Source organism: Spea bombifrons, chromosome 7 (assembly GCF_027358695.1).
Source record: "Spea bombifrons isolate aSpeBom1 chromosome 7, aSpeBom1.2.pri, whole genome shotgun sequence".
In the NCBI taxonomy this organism is placed as follows: Eukaryota; Metazoa; Chordata; class Amphibia; order Anura; family Pelobatidae; genus Spea; species Spea bombifrons.
Window position 1 is genome coordinate 36,723,457 of NC_071093.1, and position 18,135 is coordinate 36,741,591.

Consider the following 18,135-nt stretch of genomic DNA (forward strand, 5'->3'; position numbering starts at 1 on the left):
GGAAACCTCTGATTAATATCCGGTGATTTCAAGGCAACTTCCAGTATGATATAGAGCTTCCTTATTCCGTTCAAGAAAACGTCTTTCTTTAAATCAATGCAGGTGTTTGTGTTAAATAAATGAGACGGACGGGAAAAGGTGAAATCACTACTTCCTTTTTTCCCCATAAATTTTCTATTTATAAATTTGAATAATAGAGAGCTACACGGCTTTGTGTGTATTTTGACATCTCTGGGATTTTGAAACTTGGTGTGCATGAAATATAGTAGGCACATAGTTTAGATTACAAAAATCTATTTATTATGTATCCTTAAATAATGAACATTTTCTTAAAAATAACAGATTGTTGGAACCGACGAGCTGAGCGTACAGACTCCTGAACTACAGCCGAAAACTGGAAACAATGCAAATGGGAAAAAAACTAATATAAAGAGTTATTTTTAAAAATCTGAAATGAAAAAAGGAAACTAACTCTAACAATAGGAATGCACTAGAAAACATTATTGAGGGATGCAATAATAAAACAATGATGCAGAATACAAATACAATTTTACTTACAGTGGCATAACATACATTTTGTATGATTTTATATATTATTTATTTTCAGAGTATACATTTTGTAGGTTACGATAATAGTTCTTTGGTGACTTTCATATAGAAATTTTACAAAAACTTTAAAAAGGAAATACATTTTTTAAACACCCCCCTTTAGTCCCGAATATATAAAATTTTATGCATACTAAGAAGGTTAAAAGTGTGACTAGCTGCGCATGAGACAGGGCTATCTCCAGACAGTCCAAAGGGCTTGGTCTGTCCTCAGGAATTATTTTAGTTTAGTTATCAGATTAATCACCTAGTAAAGTTATCAAGTCTTTTTTTCCTGATATTAAGTCCATGGATTGAGTTTAGAGGATTATTAGAGTTTAGAGGCTGCTAAAATGAAGGTGAAGGTTTTGTATGCTTGGAGGAAATTAGAAAGAGCAGGAATAAGATAGAAACGTTTAATTCTATACAGATCTATGGAATATGATGGCGCTATAAAAAAACCAATCATAATAATAAAAGGATTTTACAAAGTAGTGTTAGCGTGAGTGTGTATGTGTGAGTGTGTTTGTTTGAGTGTCAATGTGTGTGTAGAAATGTGTGCCAGTGTGTATGGAGAAGGGCAAGGAGATAATGTGGGCACTTCAGACCAGAAGATACCAGCTCCCCCCGCCAACTATCGTCATATTGAACAAACTACTCAAAAAACTGCAATTAAGAAGTAACTCCCACCGACATTCAATTAAAATAAATCATAATGAATGTAATTTCTGCATGCCAGTGGGATATGATTTCCTCATGCAGATCAACCAAATATTTTCATATTGAGATAATAAAAAGAATTTAAAAAGCTCCAGGACGGAACCAGAAGTTATTGTAAATATAAAAGTTCATGCTGATCAATACCAGAAATAACAGGCACATTTTCAGGTAATTATAGTAGATTAAGCTTTTATTTAAAGGGACTTAAATAAGATAAATTGGTTAAAAGTGACCTATTATTTTCCATTGTTATCCCGAAATATTTGTCATTAGAGAGGAAGCACATGGTTGTAAACAATATCTAGAGAGAAAAGCTTGGGGGGAAATTATACAAGTAGGGTCAAAGGTGCACGTTACAACTTCCTGCGTTGGCTAAGAGAAGGATTTATTTAAAATTTTAGTAATGTCGTTAGGGAAACTAAAACCTGGTCAGTGTCCGAGCTCAAAACGAAAAAACAGAACATTAAGCAAAAAGAATAACACGTGTGATAGATGATCAACTGCTGGATACAGTTATGGTTCTAACTCAGGCAGTTCTCCCTTAAATGCTAGTATTTAATACAAAAATTTATTTGTGATTGTACCCAACTCTTTGGTTGCACTAAATGACTAAAAGGCTTGGCTTTGAGACGCAGACACTTTTATGGCCGCCTGCTACTAAACAGATGTGTGAAGTGAGTCACACTTTTCTTTAGCTTACAAATCCAACGGTTGCTGGCAGTAGCTGTCATCCAAGTGGAGAATTGGCTAACGTATAAGAATCATAAAAGAAAATCTTGAAGACATTAGCACAGATGTCTGCGGTGCTTGCAGCTCTGATAATTACACATCATTAGCGCACAAAATGACAATCTTTTGTCTTGCTGTGGGATAGAAATTTAATTCAGGAAGGTACGTAAACAAGAAGGATAGCATCATTTATCTTACCCTTTGCAGTGAAAAGTACATGCCACCGACCATAACAGCCTACCATTTTCATTTAATCTGATTAAATTTGTAATCTTTTCAGCAACACTCACAGGGTTAAAAGGAACATGGTAACCGATGATTGTGTGTAATTAGTAACCAAAAGATACCAGCTGGGTGATGAACTGATTAGGTAGCATTGTGTTATTAAAATAGGCTAATAAATGGAAAGTATCCAAACCGTCTACAATGTTAATGGAGGTCTTGGCAACTTTCAGCTGAAGAACTCTTAATATAATAATAATAATAATAATAATAATAATAAACAGACTATAAGACTGTTAGATCACATTTAGGGGCTAAGTATAGTTAGGATCAGGGCTCGGCCAGGGTAGAGTTCCCAGAGCTCTCCCTCTTATGAGGGAGTGGCTTCATGAGGGGGTGGGGCTACTCATGCATGTGACGTGGATAGATATGTGAGGGGTGAGGATAGCCTCAGATAGGGTTAGGAGTGGGGGCTTCAACAGGGAGTGGGCTTGGCTAAATGCCGCTCCCCTACCACAGAGAAAGAGGAGAGAGAACCGGAGACTCACGTAAGTAGCACTCCACCCAGAGACTCTGGGTCAAACCCAGAGAGTTCTCAGGTATGATGGTTAAGTATAATGTCTCCCATCACTCACAGTGGTCTAAGAAGCTATTCCCTTTTCCTTCTTACATCATCTCCTTGAAGGCAAACCAGGCAACTTTAAGTAGATAATTTCTACTAACCACCCCCCCAGCAGTTTCCATCTCCCATTCCTGATGTCACATGAATTTTTTTTTCTAGCAAATCCAATCAACAAAGATGTATTTTGTTTATTCTTTAACATCTGTCTCTATTTTTATCTCTGAGAGAATATACTGTATCCCCAAAACTCCTATATCTGACTCCTCGCCATGGCATTGTAGAGGAAATAAAGTTCAATCCAGCATTTTATGCATTCATCGCTATAAAGACTCCTATCAAGGATAGATTCTTCCATATTGCATTTTTCAAACCAGTTCTAAGAAATATGAAAGCAATTTCCAAAATCCATTTTTCTTAAAACATGCATAATTTATGTTTGATTCATTTTCTTTTTTTTTTTTCATTTGGTTGAGGGAACTTGCAGCTGAACAGAGCTTAGAAGAAAACTCATAACAGATTTCAATACACAATCTATTTTTCCCTCTTTGTAAGCCACTTTCATAACTATAGTGGTAATTTTCTAAATTGGTAAAGAAGATGATTTTACTTCATAAATCATACGAGAAAATTGCAGCTGGCCCCCACTCACCCTTATTTCTTTTTAAAAAAATACAACTTTGTTGATTCCAATCAGCAATAAGAAAACATTCCAGCGTTTTTCTGTTGTAGATATTGAAAAAGGTGAAAACATAATCAAGAAGTAAGGTGACCTGACCTCAGCGCTTATGAAAAATTCAACCTCTAGGGCAGTAATGGTTTTAATACAGCATTGTGATATATATTTTCCAATAATTCTGTTAACGTTGAGGTCTACTCACCATTCATTAATCTCGTATTTAAAGGTTATAACTTAATATTGCTATAATTATAGAAAGAGTTCGTGCATGCTAATGTGAGTGGCTTGGAATGGGTAATTGTTATCGACTAAATGGAAATTAGCTTAAGGTAACAATATGTCATTAAAAGGCTTAGTTGTAGGACTATTTGCAGAAGTTAAAAAAATAGAGCTGTTACAAAGCAAAATTGGGGGCTTTGGGGGTACAGTGAGAGCTTCCAGAGATTTAGGGCTGGGTCTACATGGGTTGAACTGCCCCATGGGATCTCATTTTAGTATGAATGCCGCAATTAAATATCTCTCCCTGGTTCAAGGGCGAATCTAGAGTATTTGGCACTCGTGGCGGATATGTTTGTCACTCCACCCCCCCCTTTAAGTTGTAAAAACACACTCTCACTCGCTCTTACACATTCTTGAGCACACTCTCTCATACTTGGACCTGCAGGAAAGGAGACAGGGACACGGAGAAGGTAGATAGATATTATGAGAGAATTTATCGGAGACTTGGGACCTCTTTGTGCCAGTGTGGCACCCCATGAAGAAGAGTGTCACCTTGCATAACCCCCCCTAAGTACACCACTGTCCTGGTTCTAATAATACTCTATGTAGCAGGCAAAGCCAATTATTCGGGTATATTTTAGTTCTCCTTTATACCCGGGCTAGCTTGTACTCGCATGGCAAATTTCTCTATATATTTCTCTATATTGCTATTAATGGATTCATAATTATCCTGGGGTGTTCAATTGTCAACCTAAAATATAATTCAAAGATTTTTTTAAAAAAAGGCCTCTTCATGCATAGAGAACGGTATAAAACGAATCTCCCATTGCTCTCGGAAGTACAGGAAAGTTCCAGTATCAAGAGAACTGACTAAAAAGACAGTGGAAACTAGGCTCATTAACATTTTATACTGTGGAAAGTACAAATGTCCATTCGCATAATGTCTTTGTTAAATTCTGCAAGTCATTTCATTATTTGTAGTACATGGCGGGTTAGCGATGTCTGCGCTTTTACCCAGTATGACTGTTAATACTACAGACATTTTACACCAGAACAGACTGCTTATTCTTTTAGGTAATGTCCCATTGGTTACATATATTTAACCTGCTCGTTTCTAGTCTATAGATCGCTTTATCACGTAACAAGTTTTAACTACCAGAAAGAGAACGTCTTCAATAGTTTAAAAAGGAACAAAAGAATTATGTTTCTTTATATAGTTTATGTTCTAGTAGTTACATATTTAAAAGGAAAGTAAAACAAGGAATAGTTAGATTAAAAACAAAAGAAGGAAGGTGTGTAGAAGAGGATAAAGGTCTCAACGGTTTCTGTTCAGTTTTTACAAATGAAAATGAGGGAAAGGGACCTCAGCTAGGAAAAAAGACATTTGATTCATGTGAGTTTATCGAGGCGGAGGTTCTACTTCGGTTGTCTAAGGTAAGGACAAATAAGTCGATGGGGTCTGATGGGATACACCCCAAGTTATTAAAAGAGCTTGTGGTGTACTAGCAAAAAACGTTAATGGATTTATCTAATGAATCATTGGCCCACATCGCCATAGAAAGACATTGGCAGTAGAATGGGTTCATACTGAAGAGCTCAGCGTCTTGATATGTGGCACTGTCATATGATGGCACCTTTGCCACAAGTCAGTTCTTAAGAATTCTGTCCACCTCGATTTTCCCCGGTCCACTGTAAGTGCTATTATTGTGAATTGGAAGTATTCAGGAGGAACAACACACCATACATACTCAGATCTACTGAGTGCTAAAGCTCAAATTCCCACAGATAGACTCCAAGATCTAGTTGAAAGCCTTCCAAGAAGAGTGGAGGCCGTTATGGCCACAAAAGAGTGGGGACAACTCCATATTAATGCCTATGGTTTGGGAATGAAATGTCCAACAAGCTCATATATGTCTGATGGCCACATGCCCACATACTTGTGTATAAACATATAGAAGAATGTTGTTTGATTTAATTCACAGCCAGAATTACAATTTATTTGCTTTTAATTCAATGAGGATATGCCAAGAGGACATGAATACATCTGATGTGTAACTACAGGACTAATGCTTTGAAATGTTCCTAGGACATATCTTTTTAAAAACTTTTTTTTATTGTATTCATCCAGAGGAAATCTTAACTCATTGTATTTCTCCTTACATTGCAGATTGTATTTTAGTTACACTGCATTTATTTATTTTTAACACCAATACAGAATTTTTTAAGCAGCTGAAACAGGAAAAGATTGTTTTCCTTTGTCAAAAACCCTTTTGCAACATTAAACGATAAAGAATGTAAGGAAATGCATTGTATGTCTAACATAATAGCGTTTAGGAATACATTGGAATACAATGTTACAAACACGTCTTCAAAAACACTGGGTGACGTGTTACAGTTTGTGCATCCTGACATAACTATTAATAATATTAATTAAATGAATTATTACTTAAAATAAAGGATATGTGATAAAGATTTAACAAATATAAGGACTGTATCGAGGACTGTACTTGAACAACACTGGTAAATAATTAATCGTTGTTAAAATAACTGCTTTTTATTCCAGATTTAGCATTTGTGACTGTTTTGTGAAATATAACTATTTGACGTGCCTTATGTCCGTTTACAGTAAATCTAATAAAAGCAAATATTCACAAGAAATATTTTTTTCTAGTCAATTTATTAAATGATAAAAATAAGGCCTTTTCTTTTTTTATTCTTTTTTTATTCCTAGTTCTTCAGACTCCTCCATGTACACGCTAACATTCAGAGATTTTTTTTGGCCATTACTAAATGCTGTAACCCAGAGAGCCGGGGAAGCATGGCTTCACCATGTGACTTTGGGTCAAAAACTCACATTGTAAAAAATGTATTATTTAATCATTTTATATCTTATGCCAATGTTTGCAGGGTCATCATGTATCACCGTCAGAATAGGAGTGTATATAAACAGACGGAAATGTGTGCAAAAAATATTTTTCTTCTACTAAATGTCTAAATAGTTATTAACAGTATGCATTTTTAGGTATTATGATAACAAAACAAAAAAACTGTTCCGTTATTGTTTATTTAATAAGTTTATTAAAAGCACATTACTTTAAAAACAGAGATACATTCTATTATTCTGTAATCCTATATGGCAGGTTTATCCTAGACATTCTATTAGTACTTTGTCTTAGATCTATAGAAATGTTCTTTGGAAGACCCCCTGGCTGTGAATTAAAACCTTAAAGCAATGGGCCATTTATTGAATTGTATACAGTAATAGAAAGCATGATTGACCTGTGGCTTTGAAGAATGCTATTTATTTTAAGTTGCCAGAGGGGTTACAAACCAAATAATTTTGGCACTATACATTTTAATTTATTCCCTTAAAAAGAATCAATATTTTGAAATCTTGTCAACATTTAAAGATGTACTGTCACTCATAGATATTTTTGTGTGACAGGCCATAGATCACAGTTTTCTGCAGCTGGCTGTCAATATTCCTAGAGTCACAGTGATAAACAACACTTTGGAGATGATTCACTAATTATAGATTATAGCTTGTTACTGGTTATTATCAAATGTGCCAATCATCAGATAAACGAAAATAGTGCCTCAGACAATGAAGACGAATTACTTTGCACATGCCAGTATACCTCAAGATTTTATCTAAGCTTCTAAATGTGTATGCATATATCTATATATATAAAAGGCTTTCGGTTTTGCAGACATGGTCCTTTTGTACCAGGGGACTGCCCACTGTCTTGCTTTTTCGGGCAGTGGGGCGCATGGAGCGAATGGAAAGATCCTCTGATCCTCCATTACTGACCCAGGAAGGTGAAAAGGCCATTGATGATTGCAGCACAGGCATTGTTTGCATATACATTGTATTGCAAGGTGGTTATTTGAGGTAAGGTATGTGTGGTGCAAGTTCCGCCATCAGAAGTTAAAGGGCCGTGCGAGTCTATTGGTCACCGTCAGGGAGCTCCTCTGCCATTGGTTGTTGCTCGTACAGACTCTTAAAATCCGTATGGATATTTAACTCTTTAACAGGGTCGTTTGCAGGCACAACAGGACAGTGATCCCAAATTTACACCAAAATGGCCAAGAAAGAAAATAAACAAGGTATTGTAAAGTCCGGACCTCAACCAGATTAAATTGCTATGAAGGGAATTTAATGAACTGAAGCAACGTTATAAGGAAGAATGAGCCAACATTCCTCCACAATAATGTGAGAGACTGATAAGGTTATACAAAAAACAATAACTTCAAGTTATTGCTGCTACAAGCTATTGAATCATAAGGTGTACTTAGTTTTTTGGACACATCGCTTCTCCATTTTGGCTTTATTTTTGTTGAATAAATCATGACACTGTGTAATATGTCATCTGAGGTTGTATTTACCTAACTGTTAGACCTGATAAGGAAGAGATGATTGTTATAATGTCCTGAAATGTAAAACTATAGAATTCAAAGAGGATGTCCTTTCTTTTTCACACGACTGTTTATATAATCTTTTTTTTTTTTCAATGTGTGTATTTGCTATACTAAATTAAAACAGGAAACTTATATATAGAAGGAATAATTTATAAAAGATATATCTGCAATTACTAAGTTAGCAAAGTTGAATTAAACATATCCCTTCATGAATAATGAAGTTGAAACTGGCCAGAGGAAAAATGAGATACAATCTTTAATCCATGTATTTTTAATTGCTTCATTATCTAAAATTTGGTGTGTATAGCAATGGATATAGTTTGCTGTCAATGCACAAAAAAGAAATGAGAAATTTTCTGCCAAATCACAGAAAGCTATCAAAAATTAATTTTGTCTGCTGTGATCATTGAAACTGTAAGTGATTTTGTGTTGGAGTGACATAAAAAATGCTATTTATATGCTAATAGTGAACAGCCACATTTTTTTCCATTTTGATGTAAACTGTATATTTTCTTTTAATTTTTGTTCTCTTTAATGGCCTATAATGCATTATAAGCTGTTGTCTGTACCAAGATGTATTAAGCTTTATTTTTAGACATTAAACTTTTCTGACATTGGGAAGGGAGATTAACCGAGCATAAGAGGCCAGATTCAATAACTGGATATAATTTTATCCCTGTTAATATAATGCCAGCTCTCCCGTAGACGGCACTAGAGATAAAGACTGTTAAAGGTGCTACTCTGCTAAATGGGATGCTTTTATAACTGAACACAGCATTAGAATCATCACAATTACTGTTGTATGCTGAAGCTTTCACAGATATAATTCTTTAATCATGTACATTGCACTTTATTCATAATATTTCACGGAATGCTTATAGGGCCGCTACGGCTATTAAATGCACTTTGATGCATATGATAGCTGAGCATCACCTTTAAATTAATATTTTGCATCTATTCAAATGCACGGAGGGATTGAGCCTATTTAAACTTGATTAGTAAAGTGTTCATGGCCTTCTTGTCCTGGTGCAACCAATGGCACCCAGATGGTTTATGACTACAGTGTATCTGACCTTGGCTCGAATATTCTACTATGGATTTTTTATCCGATTCCAGGTATTGACCATCTCCTAAATCTCCTATCTAATATTTTTGTATTGATGCATTAATCACTGTCTACTAACTCTCTTATTTTACGCCTCTATCCTGTATCATAGCTACATAGCGCTAGAGATGCATCTCCTGGTGCAGTATGATCACTCTTGATACACATGTATCATATCTGATTAAAACTTTATACTAAGACTCAATATTTATGGTTAAATCATGTTACATAGATAAACAAAAGATGAAAATATTAAAACATTAAGGTCACAAAATATACAGTATATATATTTATATATTGTTGACAGATTTTCCACATTTGACCATCGGAAAACTGGAACAAGTCCAATATAGTTTATAATTTTTTTAGATTGGGATAGTGCCTCTTTTACATATTACTTTCTATTGCATTTTATCAGAATTTGTCTCGGTGAGTTAAATAACCAGAAAACCAAAGAGGCAAATGGAAATATGACAGCATCTGGGGAATCGCTCTGACAAAAACTGACTTATTTCCCAGAAAAGACAGAATAACGTGATACTGGAATATGTCTACAAAAATATTTCAAGTCAAAGACTCCTCATTGATGAATTATAAATAATCAGTTGTTGAGCAATCCACCAAATTAAAACAGATACCTTGTTCTTTATGCCAGACATATCAAAAGAAATCTAGAAAATGGTTTTAAATCAATTTCAGCATTTCCATGTTTAAGTAAAAACTAGCGTGGTAGCTCTGTCCATGAATGCTTGCGTCTGTTCAGACCCACAGAGTACTTTAATATGCATTTTTGTTAGTGGAGCTATCAGTGAACAGTAAATTGTCCCTTTAAGTATTACCTACTGTCATCACAGCATAATCCCAATTACCCTAATTAATGCATGTTTGCTCACTCCAATACCTTACATATCATACAGCCCTAACTGTAAACTTACAGTCAGGGAGAATTTTACTCTGCATCTTTGCTGCGTATAATATATTGTTTGCAAGTGAAAGAAGAAATGCGGAGGAAATGTTTCCTTGAGACAATAAACTTTTGATCTTGAAGCACATACTGGGTAATTGTACGATATAACCAGGAGGAGCACACATTAGATACATAAAGTAGACTGGAAAAAAAAATACAGTTTGTGAAAACCCCACAAATAAGCCATATGGTGAATGTAACTTTCCTTTTCCTTTTCTATCTAAAGAAAAAACATTCATGTTCTCAATTACTTTTGGTGGCTAGACTTTTCTCTGCACTCCATTTATGTTAAATTTCTGGTTTGCTAGTTGTGTTTAGTTTTAAAGTATTTTATTGTTTTAATAGGGGACCAATACATTAATTAAGTCAATCCTGACAAATTAACCCTGATCCTTAAAGCAAACGGCCATGCAGCTTCCGCTATTACTGACTGCAGAAAATGGCTAAAAAAGCAACCTCTTACTGGCAGATCCTGTCACATGACAGGAAGCAGGAAACTCATTCTGCTATCGCTGATCATAGACCCAAAATGGAGTCCATCTGAGTTTCTGCAAACTGTATTCCTGCTGTGCAGTGCTGGCTAATACAGAAATTACACTGCAGCATGCAAGCGGCAAGGGAGGGCCCTGAATCATTTGCCAATTAGGATCCCTCTAACATTTTTATTATGGAGGGAGGCTGCTTGGTGTTGGTGGAGTGGTATGGAGATCTCTGCCCCTCACATTATAATTACTTGCTACCCGAGAGCCAGCCTGCGAGTGGCACCGTGAGATGTCCAAGAGTCAGAGATCTTCACAGCTTCACAGCCCATCTTAGACCTAGACCTTCGCCTGTTTAATATTCTTAGAGTACAACCCAGACATCATTCTCTGATTTTTTTAGGAGCAAACAAATGAAGGTGCACGAAAGACCGGAGATGGACAAACAAAGGCCAGACGAAAGGGGGAAAAAAGCCAAGGGATAAAGAGAAAAGACTTGTGAATGGAAGAAAATGCTCAATTAGGCAATTGAGAAAAATGAACGGGGGAGAGAGGGTTAGATAGGACTTGTGGAACCTGAGGTGAGAGAGGGGACGGTATTAATATGAGCTGCCATTAAAAATGCTGCAAAGGGGAGATGGGAAAGAAGTCCGACAAATAAACATAAAAATCAGAAATAAGCAGAACTGAAGTACATTTTCCTTTTGCTCCTAATAATATATCTTTATCACTTAAACATAATATTTATATACATTCCACTGCAATGTCTAAATGACTGTAGTTTTTGGCCCCGGTATAACAAGTAAAGAGCACTAATGTTATTGTGAAGTTTGGATCTTGTAATTCTCTTCATTTTCTTTGGCATGGCGTATAGTATTGCTAAATTAGATTAATAAACCCGTGCAGTTCTCAGTGTGTGAGGCATTAGCAGGTGCAAATCTCCCCCAAAAATAAAGTCTTAGAAAAGATTGTACTCTGAACAGCAGCCAAATATAAAAAAAAGGTGTCAAAGAACTGAAAAAGCACAAATGAGAACCGATGGCAGCATCCCAGCTAATTAAACCGGCACTGTCATCCACGTACTGCCAGTGACAGATAAAAATAACTTGAAACAAAATAATCAAGGGTAATAAACTTTGATAGTATGTTCAAATGGGCAATTCTTTGATGGTATGTTCAAATGGATGGCTCTTTGATGGCATGTGCAAATGAGTACCTACCTCGGCTACACAGACAAAGCTCGCTGAAAAACCTGTCGGGTTCCAAGTCGTAAACAGACTATGAAAAAGCCGCTTGAGAAAATCCTGTTTTTAAAACTTTAACTGAACCAATACATAACCAATATAGATATACTTGTTTTGATGATCACGCCTGGATTGGTTTAATGATGTTTTTTTTTTTTGAATAATAGCTATTTTTAGTTTTTTATCTTTTAGTTGCTCATTCATGCATTTTGTTTTTTCCGCTTATCGTACCATTCTGTCTTGCTGTTCAAAGGATAAAAGGTTCTACATCTTCCCAGAGCCGGCTTTAGGCGTTGTGGCGCCCTGTGCGGACTACTCCTCTGGCGCCCCCCTCACTACCCCCCCTCTCTGCCCCTTCAAACTACCCCCCTCAAACTACCCCTCCCCTCTGCTCCTTCAAACTACACCCCCCCCTCTGCCCCTTCAAACTACCCCCCCCATAACTTGTTGCTGGAGTCCTGCGGTGAGAGCGGGAGGCATCCGTCTTCTCGCTCTGCCGCGGTGCCGGCATTTCATGTTGAGCACCGGAATAGTCCGGCGCTCAACATGAGATGCCGGCACCGCGACGGAGTCACGGAGAGTAAGGGGCGCCGAGCCGCTGCTGAGAACTTCACGAGCAACCGCTTGGCGCCCCTGCCCGGGACTTAGATTAAAGCAGCGGGGTTTTTTTTTGTTTTTTTAAAAAAAATAAATATATATATATATATATATATATATATATATATATATATATATATATATATACACCTTACTGATCTTTAAAACATGAAAGGGTGGCCCTTACTCTAGCCCCCCCATACAGTTTCTGGTCTAAAACAGATTTACCATGCCAGATACAAAGCAAGATTACCTATTTATTACTTGTTATTAAACTTTACAGACACATAGGTCTTTACAGCCTCAAATAAGGGCTTATTTATACTTTTCAGCAGGGCCAACCTTATATGTTTATGCCAGCCCCATATCCCCCTACCCCCCCCGCTCTTCATCACCCTCTTTTCCTCTCCCATGTAGTTCAGGTATAGATCAAATAAACAACACAAGAAAACACAGCATTGCAGGTATAGATCTATGAAAATTAACATAAAAGTTTTTTGTGAACATTTATGTATCCAAATTTATGAATGTGAATGACATCAAGTTCATCTATACTAGAACATTTCAAAAACATGATTTTCCCCTATTTCAATGGTGCAAAACTAACTTTTATGCCACTGTAAAAATGAAACATTTAAATTATCGTTTTTGGAACAATCGCGGTGCAGTTTCAAGCTCTGCGTAAAATTGTTTATCTCCTTAGCAATTGTACTTAATGGGGCTTTTGATGATAATATTTTGATTATGTTACAATGAATCTCTGTAAGCCAAAACCATTTCTTTCTTTTATGGGATAATATTAAATGTGCAATATTGACACGTGAATATAGTGACATATTAGTCACCACATTGTGTGGGATTGTTTGATTATGTTACACAATTGGACTATTTTTACTAAATTTCAAGTTTTTTTTTTATGTTTTTTTGCTAAGGACTCTCAAGTGCAAAATTGAATCACAATGTGTTCTGGAGAAAGAAAAAAACAAATTATAATAAAAGAACGTTTCTCATTGAGTGGATTTAGCCGGTCTTCTGTTTATATAGCGGTTTTTGTGAACATGTATAAGGATTTTATTTGATAAAATAAAATATCCCAAGATCGGTACAGATTCCTATAACTGTATTCGTTTTATTGCCTTTATTGCCCCCTTTATAATATAACATAGGCTGGTTATGCCCATTTACATGGCCATCACCTCGACCCATTGCCAATGAAGCTGGAATTTTGAGCACAGCATCGTCAGACGTTAGTGTGGCACCTCAGTAAACATTATTGTGGAATATGGTGGAATTATATATGCTATTTAATAATAGTAATGAAGATGGGATCTGTGTCTTTATCTGTATGAAAACCTTATCATATCGCGTGTGATAAACAGACTGGCTTGGTCTAAGCAGGAACAGACTTCACCAGCAGTGCCATCCAAAATATCACGACAGACAGCGATGGTACCCTCCAAGGCTTATTGGAACAAAATAAGATCAAGCCAGGTTCTTGTCAAAGCTAACCTACATTACTGTATAGAGCACTGCCTTTTACACTCCAGGAGAAAAATATTTCCTCCTTTCATAAGGCTCGTCAGATATAACCAGTAATTTCCATTTCTGGCACATTTTACCTAATTGCAGTGTGTAAAGAATGTGCAATAAACCGGCTGTTGATTATGAGGGGGGATGGATATTGGGAGCACGGTACACAACATATATTTTCTTCCTTTTGTCTGCCCATCTATTTTTAAGCTTCCGTAGAAGAAGAGAGCTGACCCAATGGCTCTATGAATATTTCTTTTATTTTCCCCTTTCATGGTACTGTTGGAGGTTGTACACTTATTGTAACGTTTAATGTTTCAAAAATGCCATTTTTATCCACTCCAATGAATTTTTTTTTTTTTTTAAGACAACAGAATTAGCAGATCATATTGAATAAAAATGTTTATTGCCCACTTTGCCAACCAAGGAACATTATAAAATTTTAAAGGATTTTCTGCACTTTATTGGAAACGAATCTACATTAAAGAGCAACGATCAACGCACAAGCTTCTAGTATTACTAAATTCATTCTTAAAATTACATATAGCTTATGCTTTTTTTGTTGCCAATCAATATAATTGCTTTGAGAATATGTAAAGGTTAAATGCTGACCGGGTGGAAGGTGAGGTCCTTGAGACTGTGGCAGGGCCAGAATTATTTGAGCAACTCCCTGAAACAGTCAACTACAAGAAACAAGTTAACAAAAGGATCCCGAGAAGAAGATGCATACCTCCCAACAGTCCCGATTTTCCCATTGGCTCTTCATGTAAAATGTGCCTGGCCATGCCCACTTCCAGTGCCAGCGCAGGTCCCTCTATATATCTTGCCATACCTTTAAACACCCGTGTCCCGATTTGTACCCCTGAAATGTTAGGTCATACGCACACGGAGGATGGTTAATACATGGATATTGCTTACTTTAAACAGCAGTATATAGGTTTATGTAGCGTATTGAACTGTGAAACGTAGGATTTGGAAACGTGACAGATCCGCTTTAAGATTATAATGTGTTAATCTGTAGGTTTAGTCGTTCAACTTTTATACATGCAATTAGCCATCATCAGCCATGTAGAAAGTTATTATCCAAAGGTTGGAACTACTAAGCACATGCCGACTCAATGAACTAGAGAGAGAGAGGCTCTTTTAAATAATGGATGTATGAGTAATTTAACTAATCAGCACATTCCGCCTTGCAGAGACTATTTTTCTCATATAGATCAGCAAACGAGAAATTTGTTGTTGTTTTTAAGATACCATAGCTATTTCTTGCAAATATATTTCCCAAGTGGAAATCTCCCTATTTTGTTCATTTTCCTTATAAATACTGTTCTTGTTTTTTTGTAAAAAAAGGTGTAATCTCATGTAATGGAGAATCTACATAAGTAGAAAAAAACAACCTGTAGTTTATATTCACAATACTGTGGTTCTGCTCTGTAATGTATGCTGCAATTATACAGTTGATGGAGCCTCACGTTGCTGCCTTTTTAAAGCTCCACATAAATTGACTGCATGTTTAGGATAATGAAGGCGTAATGAGGGCCCAGGACTTTGTTGTTTATTTGCCGGGGTCTCGGAAAAGGTAGGAGCAATCAAGAAGTTTATTATGTAACCAGCATCAGAAAAAATGGGTAGTTTCCTGCCATGCAAGTTGATGTCTCAAATGTTTTGTGCGGAAATGCAAAATAATACCTTGATTATATCTCAGATCTGATCAACAACATTAGAATTACTGGTGGCATAAACTATGCAGTCTTAATAGTTATAGTCCCATTTTTCTTAGATTTTTTTTAAAAAACATTAAGTCCATAAAAAATAAATACTTCATGCTTTCGCTAAAACCCTTATAAATAGTAGCCTTATCACTTACTTTTATGTTACACTCATGATCTGTTGCTACTTGTGAAGATAGACTTGGCAACCTGGACTTCGGAAAGCTGATTATTGATTATTGATTACATCACACGCAATGTAGCATGCAACATAATCGCGTAAATATGGATGCCGATAATTGTGTCCTCATATGCAAGCCACATGAAAAAGAGACGTGGAAAAGGGAAGAATGTTAAATAAATTGTTATGTTAATTCTTAGGTGACAAAAAGAATAAATAACAGTTTCCCTTTAAGTAGCTTACCAGGGCCAAATGTTATTTTGTCTATGAGCTATAATTCAAACTAACTTTTGTTACCTTTTGTTTAAATAATTATGGTTGTTTTTTTTTCTTTCTTTTTCTTTGTTCTCTTAAAAAAAACCAATAAAGCTCCACTTTTAGATCAATATTTGTATTTCATCTTGGCTGGGTATAGGTGGTTATTGGTTACTAGACACTTCTTTATTAGCGGTATTAACACAATTCACTCCAACTCCACTGAACATTTGGAAGATATAATACTCTTGATGTAGGTAAGCCTTTTAAGACCCTGGATCTCCCACTGTAGGTGTCCTGTTCTTTACAAAATCATTAGTGAATACGTCTATGATAAGCAAAGTAAATTAGATCCAGTGACATTCTGTTAATTAAGTCATCGTCCTCTGTCTGGCTTGGCTGCATTTTTAATTAGCAGCTAATCTCATCAATATGGCGCCTGGCCGGCAATCCGCAGATCACTGTGTTAAAATCATAGTGAAACACCAACACGGGTTGGTGATTCATTGCTTGACCTATTCCTATGTGTCCAAGCAAAATAAATTAGGAAGATCTCCTGGTCTGAAGGTCTGAAGGTATACGAGATTAGTACGTAGCAATAAAGAACAAGGGAGACATATTAATAAGCAGAAGTCCATTAAACCCCATTCAGTGCAATTCATTGTCCTCCCCTGGAGTTCATTGACAAGTAATATATTACAAATTTAGATTAATTTCAGTAATATAATGCAGGTGTAGGTTCTTATTTTAATGATAAAATATTTTGATCATTCTCGTTTAAAACATATGTAAAACATACCCGCTGAAAATAAATTAATAAATAATAATAATAATAAAAAAATAATAATAATGTTTGAACATTTAAAAATGTACATTGTTTTAGAATGGGAAAGTGGACCCTTAATGGGAAGAATAAGTAAGATTGCTATAAAAAGATTTCTCGTCATGATTACCTGAATTTTTGGTTTTTTTTTTTTCAAAATGATTTAACTATTTTAAATATATGTTATAAAATTACCTTTCCCACGACCTTGTTCCGGACAGACATGTGATAATATAGTTCCTAAAAAATATGATACACAAGAAATAGGACAAAAGCAAAGAATCATGATGTGCCATTAAATAAGCTTTTTAATATTATAGTAACCTTTCAGGTATAATATACACTCATGCATAATATGCATGCTTTACTTAGAATTACATTTTCAGGGCAATAGAGATCATTTTTTTTGAACGTGTATATAATACAATGTACTATAAAAATACATTTTACAGTATATGTAAATACCTTTTCACACATTTCTTTCTTTCACACTAACAAATATGTCGCCATCTGCTAACCGTACATACCAATCAGGGTATAGCCATAAATCAAACGTTGACTTGGCTGCAATTGTTTAAGCCTTATATACATTGCAGGGTGGTGGAAAAAGAATCTTGTCTAGTATTTTTTCTCGTTGTTGAAAATATAGAAAACAGGCATAAAATTGAGAGGAGCTTTGTTATTTAATTGCTCTCTTATTGGGGAGCAAATCCAATAGGGTGTCCATGTATGAATAATATACTATAGAATCATACTGGAGAAATGTAAAAATAAACTGGAAGAGAAGGGTATTTTGTTGGGCGCCAGTATTTCCATTTTAATGATATCCCAATGGTGATTATCATACAGAGTAGTGCCGTTGTCCAAGGGAATATAATTATATAGGGCAAGTTGGAAGACTGTAGGGCATATGCTATGACTTTTCATTGGTAATGAAACATTTCTCTCTGGTGTGTGATTTGGATATTTCTACTACATTTTCTGAGAGTGTAGTTAATACATTTTCAGACCACCATATTTTGTTCTAGCCTTACATCCTTTCATTCCCTCATT